This window comes from Cylas formicarius, unplaced genomic scaffold (genome assembly GCF_029955315.1).
Source record: "Cylas formicarius isolate icCylForm1 unplaced genomic scaffold, icCylForm1.1 PGA_scaffold_6__28_contigs__length_40554024, whole genome shotgun sequence".
Lineage (NCBI taxonomy): Eukaryota > Metazoa > Arthropoda > Insecta > Coleoptera > Brentidae > Cylas > Cylas formicarius.
In genome coordinates, this window is record NW_026844347.1 from 3,951,254 (window position 1) to 3,968,354 (window position 17,101).

Consider the following 17,101-nt stretch of genomic DNA (forward strand, 5'->3'; position numbering starts at 1 on the left):
CACGTATTGATTCACGGATGGAAAAATGTGATGACACTATATTCCGGGATATCATCCGTTCGCTCGTTGAACTCAGTGTTCGAAGTGTTTTCGGAGCGCGAGCATTGAAGATTTCAAGTGAGATTTTGGCGAAAACGTCTGCAGGATTCCAGTCGGATGCAGGAATTTCAGGATTCCAGTCGGAGTTCAACGAGCGAACGGATGATATCCCGGAATATAGTGTCCATTCATATATATATATATATATATATATATATATATATATATATATATATATATATATATATATATATATATTATATATATATATATATATATATATATATATATATATATATATATATATATATATATATATATATATATATATATATATATATATATATATATATATATATATATATATAATATATATATATATATATATATATATATATATATATATATATTATATATATATTACTGATATGCGCAGAAATTTTTGAACACTCTGAATTCGACAGTGATTGTGATGTTTCAAAGCTGTTTGTTTATATGTATATTTTAAGTGTTATTTTGTTAATATACATGCCTATAACATGGATCTGTTTGTGCCATGTTAGGCAGGGTTTTTAAACGGATTGATTTTTATAAAAATAAATGTCATTTGGCAACACTGGATAATATTAGATTTCTCTGCAAAGCAACAGAGTTGGCGCAGAATCGTCAATACAGCGCTTTAACCTGCTTATGCGCAGTTTGGTTGTATTTTTCGTCGTGCCACTGTTTTCGCTGCTGTTGGCTTCGTTGCTGCATATTTCTAGTGTTCTAGAACGTATAAATATTGAAATAAGACATTGCGTGAATAATAGAATGGCCCTCTTGAACGAGCCTTATACCTGGTGTCAAATATGTATTAAGAGTTTTGGTTGACCCCAAAAAAAGTTTTACTGCCTCCTCCTCATATCAAACTTGGCCTAATGAAGCAGTTTGTTAAAGCCCTAGAAAAATGGACAATGTTTCAAATATTTGTGCGAGAAATTTCCAGCCATATCTGATGCCAAGATAAAAGAAGGTATTTCTGTTGGGCCGCAGAGAAGAACATTATGCAAAGACAAGGATTTTCAAAACACAATGACCAATGTCGAGAAAAACGCCTGGGTTTCCTTTAAAGAAATAATTGATAAGTTTCTTGGGAACTCTAAGGACGAAAACTACGAAAGTTTTGTTCAAAATTTATTACAACATTTACAACACTTTCATCGTCTAGGTTGTAATATGAGTTTGAAAGTGCACATTTCCAGTTTTCACACTTGATATATTTTCCTGAAAATCTCGGAGCAGTAAGCAAAGAACAGGGAGAGATGATGGCGGACTACTGCTGGATGTAAACAGGATATGCCCTTAAAAACACACAGCCGAATGCCCGGACAACGCAGCTATATGGCAAAAAGACAAAGATTTCACTCAAAAAGGTCTGAGTAAAGCCTTTTTATTTTTTTTTTTAATTAGATTCCACATTTTTACTCAATAAAAAATAAGTTATTTTAGGAATATCGTAATACAAATAACCCATCAAAGTAAGATTTGGTCGAACGGAATGATATTCTGTTCTCAGATCAGTCCATATATCTTATAATACTTAGAATTTCACTTCCACTTTTTGTCTAAAAATTCTTGTTGTAGATATGTATAGGACCTCAGTATTTTTTAAAAAATGTGTAATACAAACGTTTTTGGGTTTACATACATATGAGCAGAATGTATAGAAATAGTATATTATGCAACAAATTCAGTAAAGGGCATTTGACTCACGAGTTTTTAATAAACGAGTCAGTTAAAAAGTTTACCGAACACTTTTTCTACGACCGTTGGTTTTTGGGTATACTTTCGCAAAACAACACATACATATACATACACAAACGAAACTGACGTGGTAAAGTGACGCTTCCCGATCGCTAGATCGGTGTGTAATTAGATATTTTACAGGCGGGAGTAGAAAAACTAATTTAATTGGACGGGTATAGCAGAAGCACATATTGTAAAAGATATATTCCAGAGTTTTGAAGGTTTAAAATCCGTCACGACCAGGTCCACAAATGTCCAAATCTATGGTTCAGACTCATCAGTCAACCAATGCACATCAAAAGACTGAAAAAAAAAATAGATAAGCCATTGTGTACTAAAAAAATGAATTGTGTATTTCAAATCTTTATGTTTAAAGCTTACTTTTTACTGTGGTTTTAAAAATTCGGCACTTAGATTTTTTTGGTTTTTCAAAAAAACTCTTACAGTTAAAGCTCTCAATTAATTTTTTCCGAGCTTTTTTAAACCCTTTAAAATTATAAATTACATTAATTGGATGTGTTATGCGATCCTCGGTATGAGACATTGTCTAAATTTAATGGAGAAAGCACCAATGTAAGCTCCGTTGCTTTTGTGTCTGTTTCGAAGTTTCTTGGTTTCGATGATCTTGAACAAAATGTCCCCGTCAGATAAAAGGCTATTCGCCATTGTGCCGAAAATACGTAACTTTTAAAGAGTTTCGCATTTGGGGATATATGAACTACCTTTTAAATTAAATTAAAGGGTATAAAATGGTTTCACGAGAGCGCTAAAGTCTCAAAATGATTATTTTTGTATTTTTTATTAAAAAATTACTTTTGACTTTTGTTAGCTCTGGTGGTTCACGTTTATAAACTTCTTATTCTCTGCTGCATTGCGCTCGTGTCTAGACAAACTCATGACTAACGTGCAGTTTTTAGTTTTTAAAACTTGCTGCATAGTATACTGTTTTGTTATAAATACAAGCTGAATTCTCACTGAAGTTTATACTGTTATTATATAATTTGACTATTTTAAATAGAACATTACAGTTTTTTATTATTATCTCTCTTGTCTTTACGAAACTTCGTCCGATGTTTGTTTTAAACATTTATGTCACACCTAATTAAAATACTATTATTTTGTTCTCAAAACATTGTTTTTGTTTTACTATAACACTATAACACTAAAACAAATAACCTGCAGGAAAAGAAAGTTAAGAGAGAAAGTTGAGGCGACAAAAGAATATATTCAAAACGATAAATTGGGATGACCAAGGGGAGGGCTTAAGATTGATCTACCTTTGTCCAATTTTTTTTTAACGGGGAGTTAGATGTAAGTTTCAAGCAGGCAAATATCATGGCGGAAAGACCTGTGTCGCATGTGTCGCCCTTTTGTATGATAGATATTCGTCGACCAAAATATAATTCAGAAGATTTGTTTACGTTTCTTCTGCTGCAGGATATAACATTACTTTTTGAAAGTATTGTTTTTGTTTTACGTTTTCTTTAGCGATCAATATTCGACCCCTTTTCCCCTAAATGTCACACGCCATCTAATGCGTGTTAAACGTTTAGAACGCGGAGAGTGCTGCCCCAGTTTCTTGGGCATACGCTTGTGATCATCTTGTATCGGAGAAATCGAAATTATAGGGCGCTCAGTTTAAAATGTAAAGTATAGAATAAAACGGAAAAGTTGGCAAACAAATATAATCATCTATTAGTAATATAATAATAAGTATCTTTATTTAGCACGTGACTAGTGTCTGCAGTTAACTACTTTATCCTTTATCCACTGAGGATAGGTAAATATTCTTTTATCAAAGAAAATTTTACCTGAAGCATTCTTAACATTTACATAGAAGCGGTCAAGACTGTTTCTATAGTTTTGATTAGACAATATATTCTGATCGTGAAAACTGGACATTTTTAGAAGAAATTCTTTCAAATATAAGCATTTATTTATTTTGCTGAAACTGTAGCCTAACTATAAGAACAGTAAAGAACACGACAAGTTGTAATGATGTGCAATAATAGCATCGTTTAGCGTTTTGCGTCATGTTTAGTTTTAACCTATTTCGGCACAACCTAAGCTAGTATCATTCATAAGCATTGTCTATGCTTCTTGTGTCTGTTTGATTAGAATTGAGTCTCAAAATTAAAAGTTAGGTAAATCACACACATTTATTTTGACCACAAATTGAAAAATCCATAAAATATTCTATGCAAGGGGTAAATAACATTCATGTGACTTTTGACTATTTTTGGGGCAACTATAAAAAACATACAAAAGTTAACCATAATATTCACAAAATTTGCAAAATGCAAACACCTATTAATCTATAACCTTCTTTGTTAAAATGTAACAAAAGCTCACAATCTCAAATTTAATCAGCACGGTAAAAATTGATACGCCTCAGACAACAATGACATTTTTATAGAGAAGTTAATGATTTCTGCGCATGGCTCAAAATTTCACACTCAACCTTGGGTGCACTTCGATTCACTCAAATTCCTTCTGAATGCACCAAAAAAAATGTATCAAGTTTCCTAGCCCTTTTTTGCTTCTTTCTTGTTAAAATGAAATAAGTTGATACATTTACAAACGATCGCATGACGCAATTTGATTTTTGTTAGTTCTTATGATCACGTGACAAATCACTCAGTGATTGTATTCGTGCTGCTTTGCAAGGATGGTTGTCGAAAAAGTCTAGTAAGCAATACGTTGCTAAGCTTTTTCAGTCACTCGTGATTAAAGTGCCGGCTATCAAATGTGTTACATAATATACTGCCCTTAACGGAGTTTTTTTTTGAGGAATTTGTATCCAATATCCAAATATGCCAGGTGGCAATCTTGGTATCGATAATACCGTGATTTTTCAAAATACTGTTTTAATTTATGTATAACTTCAATTATCTTGGTTGATTTTATTAATATATTATGCTGTTTTTAATATTGTTTAATATTAATATTTGCATTCGGTTTATCATTATCTATCATTATTATTGTGCAGTATTACTGTACTGGAATATGCAGTTTTACATGCTGTATTAATTGTGATTTATTCCTTTGTATTCGGAACATTGGAGTTAATAAAGGAGGCCAATCAGTAGATAACAGATTTTCGAAAGGCAGAACTGGCCAGCCCACCACCCAAGTTTTCCCTGTTTTAATCCATCCACCTTTTGTCGGCGTTTCTGACAAACACAAAGGCGTCTGCTTTTCCTGTTGGGATAGTGTCATGTGTGAATCGTTGTTTTTTCTTTCTATTCGGGATCCGCCAGGCTCCATCGTATAATTCATTTTATGTTCATTGATTTAACCCCCTTAATTCCAATCTATTCTCGAAATATTTCAAAAGTTACTGACTGAACAATTATTTATAGGAAAATCGTTTTTATTTGATTGGATTTAAGCTCGATGAAAATTACCACCACCATTATAAATTACACAAGAAGCAAGAAATATCCGTTTTATTAAATTAAAGTGATAACAAAATTGATGTTTATGTTTGAAGTATGCAACTGTACCAAATTCCGTTGTAATAGAACATTCTTAGTTCTGTTCGCCTCTATTTTTTACATTATTTAAATCAAATTATCCCAGTTGAACGTTCCCATACATTCGGTTTAATTTAAATAATGCTATTAATTTTAACCTTTATCAAAGAGCTGCAATATTTAAACGTAGAACTGTATCTGCAAAAACAAGTTCGAGAATAGGATTTTAGTATCAATATACAATTTGATTAATTATTTCAGTGAATGTATTCGGGATGTTTTGCAAAAATGTTCCCATAAACTAATAATCGAAGAAAAAGTATAGTATGCAATAGATTGAATCCTCAACTCTCGTAAATATTGGCTCCGCTCCGCTCCACTCGTGCCAAAACACTCCTGACTAAAATGTTGTTTGTAAAACTTGTTATATAATGTATTGTTGTCTGTCTACATCTTTTCATTTTCGATCCCCTTTTTGAGAATAACGTCCTTAATTTAACAAAGGTTAATAACAAAAGTCTAAGGATTTTTTTCGGTGATAATGATTATGTAAGTGTTTTCTTTTTTTAGCATTCGCCTCACTGAAAGTGAGAAGTCTGATTTCTGTTTACAATATTTTTAAGCTCTTTCGGAACCGTCTGGTTCTAATGAAATTAATGAAACTAATGAAGAAAGTGGAAAACAAGAAGTAAAACCTTTTTGAAAATTTGGAAGTTTACATAAGGGTCGTCATGTATTTGGCCGAAGTCATTTTTTGAAAAGGAACGCTCTATTTACTATTCTGAAAAATAATATTAACTTAGGTAGCCAACAATTCCAACAAAAATATCTTAAAACTTCAGTATACGATTAGACGTACCTGTTCATTTCAAGTCCACTTACAACTCTTATGAGCATCATGGGGCTGTGGATGTAATTATGCTAAAATAATCCCATTTTCACTCTAAAATTAACACTATTTACTTCGAATAAAAACTGAAAAAAAAAAAGATATTTGCCCAAGAAAACAGGAAGTTGGTATGTTTTTTGTATAATTTTATAATCAAATTATAGCCATTACATTAAAATAATTGTAATTTGGTTAGTTTCTTAAAATACACAGGGTGTTTCCTAAGTAATCTAATATATTATACCTAAATATAATGATGATAATATTAAAATTATAAATTGGCTGTAGCATTTTTAAACTTACATGGTTAGTAAAATTATACTTGAAGTGTCCCGTGATGTTTTTAAATCTCATTGACAGTTATATGCGCAGCCTACTTATAAATATACCAAACAGTGACGTCAATACAAATATACGTGATTGAGAACGGGCGTTTTTTAAGATCATAGGCAACTGGGATTGATATTTAAAATAAAAAAGTCGTACCCTAATAACGTTATTACTCGAATCGTCATCATAAATAAAATAGTTTGGGCAATTTTCGAAATGGCCCAAAATTGAGAAAGGTTCTATATTTCGGTCGCCATGTGGTTTTTACCGGCAAAAATAGGTTTCTCCTATTAAAACACGTCAATTACGACCACCCTGTACATTTGGACGTGTTCTGTTTTTGAAAATTGCCATTAAAATTAACGAGGCAGGGACCGATAGATAAGGACGCTATAAAAATTTGGTTGATGGGATTGTTTACAAAAGTAGAACAGCATTGCAAAAACCGCAACCTTCTAAAACTGGTCGTTATTGTGTTCTATTGTTGTAGATTGTTGAACTTATACCGGCCATTATCTTTGTCAGATTCAGCTTTTGCATAACAAGTTACGCTTTTGATTTGCTATTACTTTGGAAGAATAATTTTATTAATGTTTTATAATTTTCAAAGAAAACTATCATTCATATTTAATTTGAGCAGTTTGCGTTATTTTATTTGTGGCCCCCTTTTTAACTACTCGCTATATTGCTTCTACTAACTACATTAATGTTATATGTTCAAAATATACGTATTCCTAGGTTATGTCGCATGCGAAGGGTTGAAGTATAAAGGGGTGGACAATTGTTCAGCTCCAACCGCCACACTGGTGGGGGCTTGGAAGTGTTGTCTGCCCTGGTGCGGCGCCCCCGAAGGGAAGGTGTCGTCATCCCCACCGCTCACAACGACTACTCCAACAAACGGAAACCCACCCGTAGCCTCCATAGACACTGTACCTCCTGAAAGTGACCATCGTCCTCCAAGATCGCCCAATCAGGCTCCATTGCAAGACATCGCCGAGGAAGAAGATTTTTCAGGCGACGAAGAGGAAGAAGAAAAATCCCCCTTAAAAGTAAGTGAATAAGTGCCGTTTCTTTTTGTCTTGTCTTTAATAATAATAATAATAATAATAATAATAATAATTTTATTTACGTATACATTAATATACAATGAAAAGGACAAGGCTCAGATGAACAAAATAAGATATTTTGAGCCTACATTTTTAAACCTATCCTAAGAAGAAGGTAGCAGCGCTAGGCCGGAAAAATGCACATAACAAGAAAAAAAAACCTAGTACGATCTGTGCAAACAAAGGGACTTACACTTTGGAAATAGTTTACAGTAAACATGACTTAAATATTTAATGACAATAATACTTCACGCAGGTGTGTGGAAAAGGTATTGTTTAGCAATTTAAGAGACTGATCCAATGTATTATAGGTTTCAGTCATGTCATATGCAAAGGATCTTTCAAACATTCCAGAGGTGTGACGTAGAGGGGTGAGCAGGCCTTTAAATCTTAAATTTAAATTGTGAACGTCCGTGCGAAGACTGATTTTTTTTTAAAAGATAGCGGGGAGACAAAGATTACATTTATGGAGATATCGTCGATTTTTCATATTAAGCCATCGTGCTTCCTTCATTTTATGACTAACAGGCCTGCGGCGTTTAATCCTAAAAATGAATCTTAGACAGTATTTCTGGATTTTTTGAACTCCTTCTGAGGGAGCCGCTGTCAGACATGGGCCACAGACGACATCACAGTGGGTAAAAGAAGATAAAGCTATCGAATCACATGGGACCTTTTTAATGTTTGATTTAAAATATTTTTAGAACCATATTAAGCATTTTAAGTGGGCAGTGTGTAACGTGACCAGTAAATCTTAGCCTATTGTCGAGCATAAGCCCAAGGTTTCCACATCACACAGGCATACCAAAGAACATTGCTATAGATTTTTTTGGATTTAGATGGAGTGAATGTTCTAGGGACACCCTGTTAATGATTTCTAGATCATTATTTATGATTTGAAGGCAAAACGGAATTATTGATGCAAAAATTAACGATGTTGCAGATATATTAAAGAATAAATGGACAACAAAAGATTAGAAAGTTCACATGTAAACCATCGGCTCCGACTGCTCTGGACTTAATGTTGAGAAAATATTTCGACACATCAGTCTTTGTGATAGGACAAAATTTCAGCTTCGAACCAGTCAAGACAATTGGGTTATGATAATAGTCCGATATGATATCCGTACTAAAGGTGGGTGATACCGGGATTGAATTAAGGAAGTACTTATTGATTTTATTAACGTTACGGAGTTGAGGTGGAATATTTGATTTTTCCTTTGTGCAAATAATATTAAATTTTTTAAAAGATTTCCACACTTCTTTCGAACTGCGATTTAACGCATATAGGCCTTTTTTTTCTTTTTAATTGTCCTACTTGTAAAATTTCTGAGTCTTTTGTAATGTTCAAAATCAACGACATTTTTGGTTCTTTTATATTTGATTTTAACTTTGTTTCGGTTTTTTATAAATATAAATGACAAGTTGTATGCTGAATCGACGTTGTTGTTTGGTTTGAAAAGATCTAAATTAAACTCTACAACACAATTTATCTGTTTGTGGTAAGACATGGATTAATATGTTCTCAAATTCGTTAAGAAATGTGATTGAATTAAATTTAGGTTTATAAACACAGCCGATAGAGATAATTTCCTTATTGACTTTAATTTTAAGCCATAAACATTCTAAAGTATCATAATATGCTGGTGTTTCACAAGGAATGTTTGTTTTTATGAAAACTGCCACACCTCCGCGCCTATCCACCACACCTATCAGTTCTATATTATTATATTATTATTACTATTATTATTATTGTTTTCATTAATTGTGCATTTTTGTTATAATATAGTTGAATCATGTTAAATCGGGTCAATTAGGGCGTTTTAGTTGAGTTGGAAAATTACCAAAGAATAAGACACCTAACGTCCAATGTTAGACATTATTTATTAATAATTAATTTATTTATTTATGAAATGTCAGATATCACTACAGTATAATTAAATCAACCCCAAATATATAAAAAAGACTTTCAATCGAAAAAATCGATAGATACATTGAGACCTGGAAACGTCACTTTTGATATAAAATTCAAAATATGTCAGAAACGGTAAGATTTAGGTGTAGGTTATTATGTTATATCACATATGTACACAAAGTTCCGAGAAATTCAAAAAAGCAATATATTTAAAATATATATGGAACTGATATTGATGTTACATAATGATGTAAGATTATCATGAAGAGTAGATACAGCAAATTCTACCACCATTTTCTTTTAGTTTTGGTTAGTTGATGTCATTTTCTTAAAACGTGGATTAGTTCCACAAAGACTGTATTAGGCAAGGTGCCTCGTTAAGTATGGTGTTCCAACCCAATGAAGGGCGTGACCAAAAGAAAGAGTCGAAATTTATTATATTGTAGGCCCTCGGTGGGAAAAAAGGGTCAATATTTGTGGCCACATAGTGTTGACAAAAAGAGCGAAACTAACTAATATTCTCAGGCAGTTGTTTCGCTTTTTCAAACTCGAATAGAAACTTAAAACATTTCTTTAACTAAAATAGACATGAATATAGGGTTTTTAAGCTTATGTTAAAACTCACTTTAAATTATTTTATTATAACCGCTTCTCCATATCTCTGTCTAGGCATGGAGTTTGCAAAGACAAAAGTTCTTGAGTGATTTAAATTTTCTATGCAATTACATCACAACAATATTCAATTTCCACCAAGAAATTCTTCTCTAGTAGTGTTTTCAAGACTAACTTTTCAATTACGAGAGATTACACAATTAACCTCTCCGCCTCTTACTATATGCCAAATATGAAAAAAATGTCTGAAACCATCTACGGTTTTTTCAAGGTTATAATAGCTGTAGCTACTTGACGAGATTACATTAATTTTATATTTATTTGCAGCCATTGTGCCCCCTTGCCAACGAATTAGGAACTTCAAAACAATTCCTAACTGTTCTGTAACTGTATCACTTTACTATAACGACTTTTTTTTTCCAACTCTTCAGGCTTTTTTATTGTCGAAAGATAGCCGCTCCGTCGGACTATCTAGGCCCCATGTATATAATACTCTGCTAATTACAGAAATGTTGATTTGAAAAGTTGAAAAGTCTCCAATTCTCTCTCGCCGAGAAACTAAAAAGATTTTTGTTCGTTGTTCTCCTGCTTTGTAAACTTGATAATAGAGCGCTCTATCGATTTGCCTTTGTAAATCTTCATTCTTATTTTAAATGATGATTAAATTAACTTTGAGATAAATTGTTTGAGATCGAATTTGTTTATTCCATCTTCCCAAGAAACCAGGGGCGCCGGCCTTTGGAAAACTCCGAGAGTAGTGATAGCTAAGCTAAAAAGAGCTGATGATGTATAACGAGAAGAATGCCCATCGATTCACCAATAAATGTCTTGCATCCAGATTCATGTCATAAACACATACAAATAGCATTTGTTTCAAAAAGTTTGGAAATCAGTAGGAAACTGTAAGAAAAGGAATATAAGGTCACATTTATTAGAACAAATTCAAATTAAAAAAATATTCCGCATGAGTTAAAAACGTCTAGAATAATCTACGGTCACTTTCTCCAGTTCAAAATTATTAGTTCTATCAATCAAATCTACTATTTTATTTAAAATATTTTGTGAAAAACATAACAATTTTTTAATTATCAAAAGTTAGATGTAGATGAATATGAAAATGACCAAACTTTGCCTTGATTTTAACAGTACTGTATTTCTTATCCTAATTGCAATTTTCATGGCATACCTTGTACGCTTTTACAGGTTGTTCGAATTTTTATTTAAGAACGGAAAATTAATTAAAATATCAGTTACGTCAGCCTTTGAAGAATAGGCCCTGAAAGGAACGAATATACTTTTTCAAAATGGGAGTTTATTTTATCTTACTTTTTTTCTGTTTTTTACGAACGAATCAAGGTATTACCAGCACTTGCTTTAAATATTAAGTGTGGCTACCAAAAATTACATAATTGTTGCAATAAATCAGTGGCGTGCTCCTTTATTTAGTAAAACTATTCTCCGCCACTGGAACATGTAGGTTTTAGGAAAAGGCTTCAAATTATGGGCAATGTTTGTTTGTTGGCAAGAGTCGCCCAATTTCAAATATTTTCTCACGTTGTTTTGGAAATATATATAGAAAAATTGAAAATACATTTCACCTAATCAAAGCAGATAAAACACGCGTGAAAAAAAACTGAACTAAAACCGAAAAATTACAGATTTGCTGATCGTGAACAAAATTGATCAAAGTTGAACGATGTTGAGTATATAGAACAGCAAACTAGCTACAGATCAGTAGAAATATAGCTTTACAGTGTGTGACATGAGTTTGAGTGACATCTTATTTACATGCCATTTAGAAACTTGAAAAATTTTCATGGCCTGCTGAGATATTTGGGAAAAACGGAAATTTCGCAATATCGATTTTATTTTATTCTGACTTTGTTTGTCGAGATATCAAAAAACTAATATTTCTCATTGGCACTTTTAAGGTACTACATGATAATAATTTCAGCTTTTTTATCAGAGGTTTTGTTTTCAAGAAACCATTATCAACTTATTTTTTTTTGTCAAAAGGAAAATTGCAGAATTTTATTATTATATAAAACTAACCATGAGATATCAATTAGGCAAATCGAGGATAATATCACGCCTACAAATTTTTGATTTACCAAGCACTTAAACTAGGAGATTTCAAATGGTGCCAGCATTTTTGCGAGTCGTATATTCGCGCGTGTCAAGAAAATTTAGGCTTTCCTGCAAAAATAATATGTTCCGACGAAAGTATGGTTACCTTCACTACCTTGGTACCTTCATGGTCACAGAAAATTTTGAAACATCAAGAACGTTTTGTGGTGAAATTTTGGGAGCTAACATACTAGGTCCATTTGCTCACCATAAATATATTAACCGCAGAACGATACCTTCATTAATTGCAAGACAGTTTATTATTTACCTCTAGAACAGGTCAATAACTGTTGGTTTCAACCAGAGTGGATTGGAGCTTCTAGTGAAGTGTCTAGTCAGCGCGATCCCCGGACTTAACTCCTCTGGACTTCTTCATATGGGGTTTGGTTAAAAACCGAGTTTACCAATATTCTTTCGGATCTGAACAGCAGTTACGAGAATTTGTAACGGTCGTATTTAACAGTATTATACTAGAGATATTATGTGATGTTTTAAGTTCTATAGTTCAAACACCTGCTTTAAATTAAATGTGTTAATTACATTGTTGTTTTCATTCCTTAAAAAAGTCATTATTCGCTTACTTAAAAATACCTTTAAACTAAAAAAATATGGTATGTGATACATCGTTGAATTTGTAATAAAAAATGGGATCAGATACAGGGTGTACTTTTTTCGGGTAATATAAAAAAATTAAGTTGATGACAGTTTCTTGAAATGGAAACGTCGTGTATAAAAATAACATCACGTGTTACCTATAGAAGTGAAAATGAAAGAAATAAAATCGATATTGTCAAATTCCGTTTTCCCAAAGATCTCAGCATGCCATGAAATTTTTTCAAGTTTCTAAATGGAATGTAAATGAACTTCAAAGAACACAACTTTTTTCTTATTTCACCTAAGCTGTATCTCCATCAGGTACTGCGATTCTCATGCTTAGGATCCTTATCTTGGGCACGCATAATTAATAATTTTGAGGAATGCACCTGTTGTAGTAGTATGAGAATTTCGTGTCCAAAGACTGTTAGAAAAAATAACTCTGAGTATGAAACAACTGATTAAGGGATATTAGTACTTAGTGTGTTCGAATGAAATGGATGCGTTTGCATAGCACTGTTTTTGTAGCGATGGAAGACACAGCAAAATCTCAAAGAGCGCAGATGACGAAAAAATTATACACTTAGTCGGTGCCCAAGCATGTAACTGAAAGCAAGATTACTGCCACCGAATGCGAACTATTCGTAAAATTATTGTAACCATAGGGATAGGTACAAGACAAGTTGATGACACGTCGCAAGGTGCTCTGGGTGCCAGGGCCAGGAACCAGAACAGAAATTGAATAGAAATTGACTTCAAATTTAGGTATTGCTGGCCTGTTATGTTGATTAATTTTGGCAACAAATAATAATAACCACTGTCTAAGTAACTAACGAAAACTAACCACTGACAAAAGGTGGATTCCTTATTAGTGAATAATGTTTCAGGGTTTGAAAAAAACCTTACGGGCTGTTCGATTTGATAGTTTAACTGACCCTAAAATAGGTGGAATGAGAATACACCGAAAAAGTTCTTTGAGGGCGGCTTAACAAAATGTTTATGTTAAACAACTACATGGTAATATTGACGAGAATTAACAAAATAATGAAAAAGTTGACCAAATTCCCAAAACATCCTTTATAGGATACCAAGATTTCTACAGCATCAAAGGAAGTACTACTACAAGGAATAATGTAAATTTGTGTCATAATGAAAGGTTTTCCAAAAAAAAGATCCAGCCAAATGAAGTGTTTTTCCATATTTATAGCATTTCTGAAACTAAGTCTAAAACTGATCTTCTTAAATGGTCAAGATTAAATTAGAACAAAGCTTTCAATCCTACCAAAACTTGATCGAAACAGGAGGTGTGGCAATTAAACATCGGGAATTTACTTATAACTTGGGAACTGGGTTTGCGTATTGGAAAACGGCGTCATTCGTAAACATTGGAAGTTAGTGAGAATTAGTGACCAAGTTAGATTAATTTTCCTGAGGTTAGATATATTGTCGTAATATTTCCTTTTTGTCTATTTTAAAAGTTACTATCAGTTTTTTGATTTTAATTTATAAATAAATTAATACGTTACATTATTGGGAACTAAGGAAATTAGAACGGTAATATTATATTTAAAAATAGGCCCGTAACAATAACTTTCTGGAAAGACGGAATCTTATATATAGTTATAGTGAAACTTTGCAGTCAATTGCACGTTTGGTTTGTGTTTTGCGTATGTTTTTGAAAATAACTTTTCCAGTGACAGTTTTTCTTCTTCTTCATCTTCTGCTCTTATCACATCTCACTGGCACTTAAGCAACACGTGAAAGATTTGCTCAAAAGTGTTGCCCACCGTCCTCATGAACCTAAGGACATAGCCAAAAAGGGTCAACGTTGCTGATATACGGAACTACTTCGCCATCTAAATGTTCACATGCCTCGATGTTCTCTATAACTTATGTATAACCTAGCTGAGGATCACTGAGATTTTCAACTGTACTCTTTTTGCGATAAAACAAGTGGACTTTACAGAAAACAAATATTTAACACTTTTTTATAAATTTTTGTAATTAGGTCTGATTTTCCCACTCAGTAATCGGCGTAAATAAAATAAATAAATAAAGATCAAAACCAAAAAACTGAACAGCTAAAATATGTCACAAATTTAAAAACCAGGTATTGTTGTTAATTTTAGAAAATTACAAATTTTCGACTTAATTGTATTGTATCGTGATATATCGTATATTAATTACTCTAATTTTAATTTACTAAAATCATTTGTAAATAATTTAAACAAAAATTAAACCTGCTATTACTTTTGAGTAAGTGATTGAGATCGCGTTTCCACGGGTGTCGATCATTTCCTGTCTTTCGAAATAATAATCGCAAATTTTGCCAAGATTAAGTTTGTTTAATTAAATTTAAAAAAAATATATTAACGCTTATTTCTTTTTTTACATATGCATGTCAAGTTTGAGCATTCTATTGCAGCTGCAGCAATATGGTTTTCTTAAATATAATAGCAATTTTAATAAACGTCATTTTCCTCTTTACAAAACCCCCTGCGTCGATTGTTGTTGAATCGAATTCGCTGACTTTTCTCCAATCATCCTGAAACTGCTGAAACTGAAAGTTTCAGTTAAGCTCTGAAGAATCCAAGATTGTCGAAACGTCAGCAAGTTCGATTGAACAACAACCGATGCAGAAGAAATCCAGAAGTTTTGTAAATAGTATTACAGTAGCCTGTGGAAGTTTCTTTAAAAGAAAAAACGCTATTTTAGTCACGAGTTTGATTTAGCACGATTGGAGGTTAGTATTGCGAGTGTTCAATAAACGAGTGACTGCAGAAGTTTATAAACCTTTGCATACTTTACTTTTCAACGAAACAGCATGAATACTGATGTGTGAACTGTGAACATTAGTTTTTGGGTACATTTCTGCAAAATATCACGAATATATTCACTGAGTGATGTGTGACTGACAAATCTCAAAGTAGCATCAGTATTTAAGATACAAACCCGTGATTGAATTACACCGAAGCGGCTTACAACAGTGTTTAATGAAGGTGACATTTTAAAGTAATACTTTGTGCACGCCTGATCAGTGCATAATTTATTTTAGAGTAGGGAGTAGAAAAAATAAATAAAATTTAAACCAAATAAGTCTATTATAGGTTGTTTAAAAAAAAATAGAGCAGGCAATGAAAGTCGACTTCTTCCAAGTAATCCATTTTCAATATTTTTTTAAACAAAAGTAAACTCCAAATTTAATTGCAAAAGAAATAATAATTTTTACATTTATTTTAAAATTTTTAAACACTTTATAAATAAATATGGTATTAAATCATTAAACTGTTTTACCTACATCACATCGTCCCCTGCGACATTTTGTCATCCCCCAAGATGAAACCGCACCTCAAGGGATAGTGAAGTGTGAAGGAGACTATTGTTCAGGTTGATAATGAAATTTTGCTTGTAACTTAATTTGCTTGTGTTTTATAGACAAATTGCCGGAACTTAATTGCTACACCTCCTATATTTGATCCGCAAACTTGGGTGAGGGTTTAATGATGGCGAAATTCATTTTCAACGAAAAGATCTTCGTCGACGACTTTTTTTGCAAAATCCATTATTCTGTAATCCTTATGGTCGAAATCTTGTTTGTGCCTCTAACGCATCCAATTTTTTTCCACCATTTCCGAGTAAATTGACGCATGTGTTGGTTTGAAAAGTTATAGTCACAAAAATTGTAACTCTATTGCCAAAATTACTAATAATGTTTTCGGTTCGAAAAATTTCACGATTTTAGGTTTTGCGAAAGCTTAGAAAAGTAAATTAGTAGTAAATTAAAAGAAAAATAGGACAAGGACTCCTTACAGTGCAGCTAATTTTATCTTTAGGACTGGTTAATTTTAAGCTAAACGATTTTAATAGTATATTATTTGTGGTGCGACGCGCAAAAACGGTTTAATAAGAAATTCGAAGTTTAAGTTAAAGTTGAACATATTGGACACAATACATTCACTGAGTGACAAAGTTCAAAATACCATCAATGTTTAAAATCTATCGAAAAGATTAGATCGCTCCGAAATCCGGAACTAAATTAACGAAAACGACCGAACTTGCTCGCGGCAGTGTTTAATGAATCTGATCCGGATATTTTAGTATGAAGTAGAAAACGGTTTTTTATAGCATTTTCCAGAAAATTGAAAAGTTTCAGCAAATTTTAACTTAGATCTGCATCACAAAATCTAGATGAGCTGTTTCCAAAAATTTGTAATCTGTATATATT

The 17,101-nt window shown here is 32.4% G+C and overlaps 1 protein-coding gene across 1 annotated transcript in view; it reads left to right on the plus strand.

Annotated features, from left to right (window-relative positions):
• Positions 1 to 17,101, plus strand: part of LOC132703803 (cAMP-specific 3',5'-cyclic phosphodiesterase) — a 205,436-nt gene that overhangs the window by 23,424 nt on the left and 164,911 nt on the right. Inside the window, exon 2 of the mRNA XM_060673284.1 lies at positions 7,261 to 7,571. The gene's annotated coding sequence lies outside the window, so the exon portion shown is untranslated. The remainder of the gene's footprint in view (positions 1 to 7,260; positions 7,572 to 17,101) is intronic.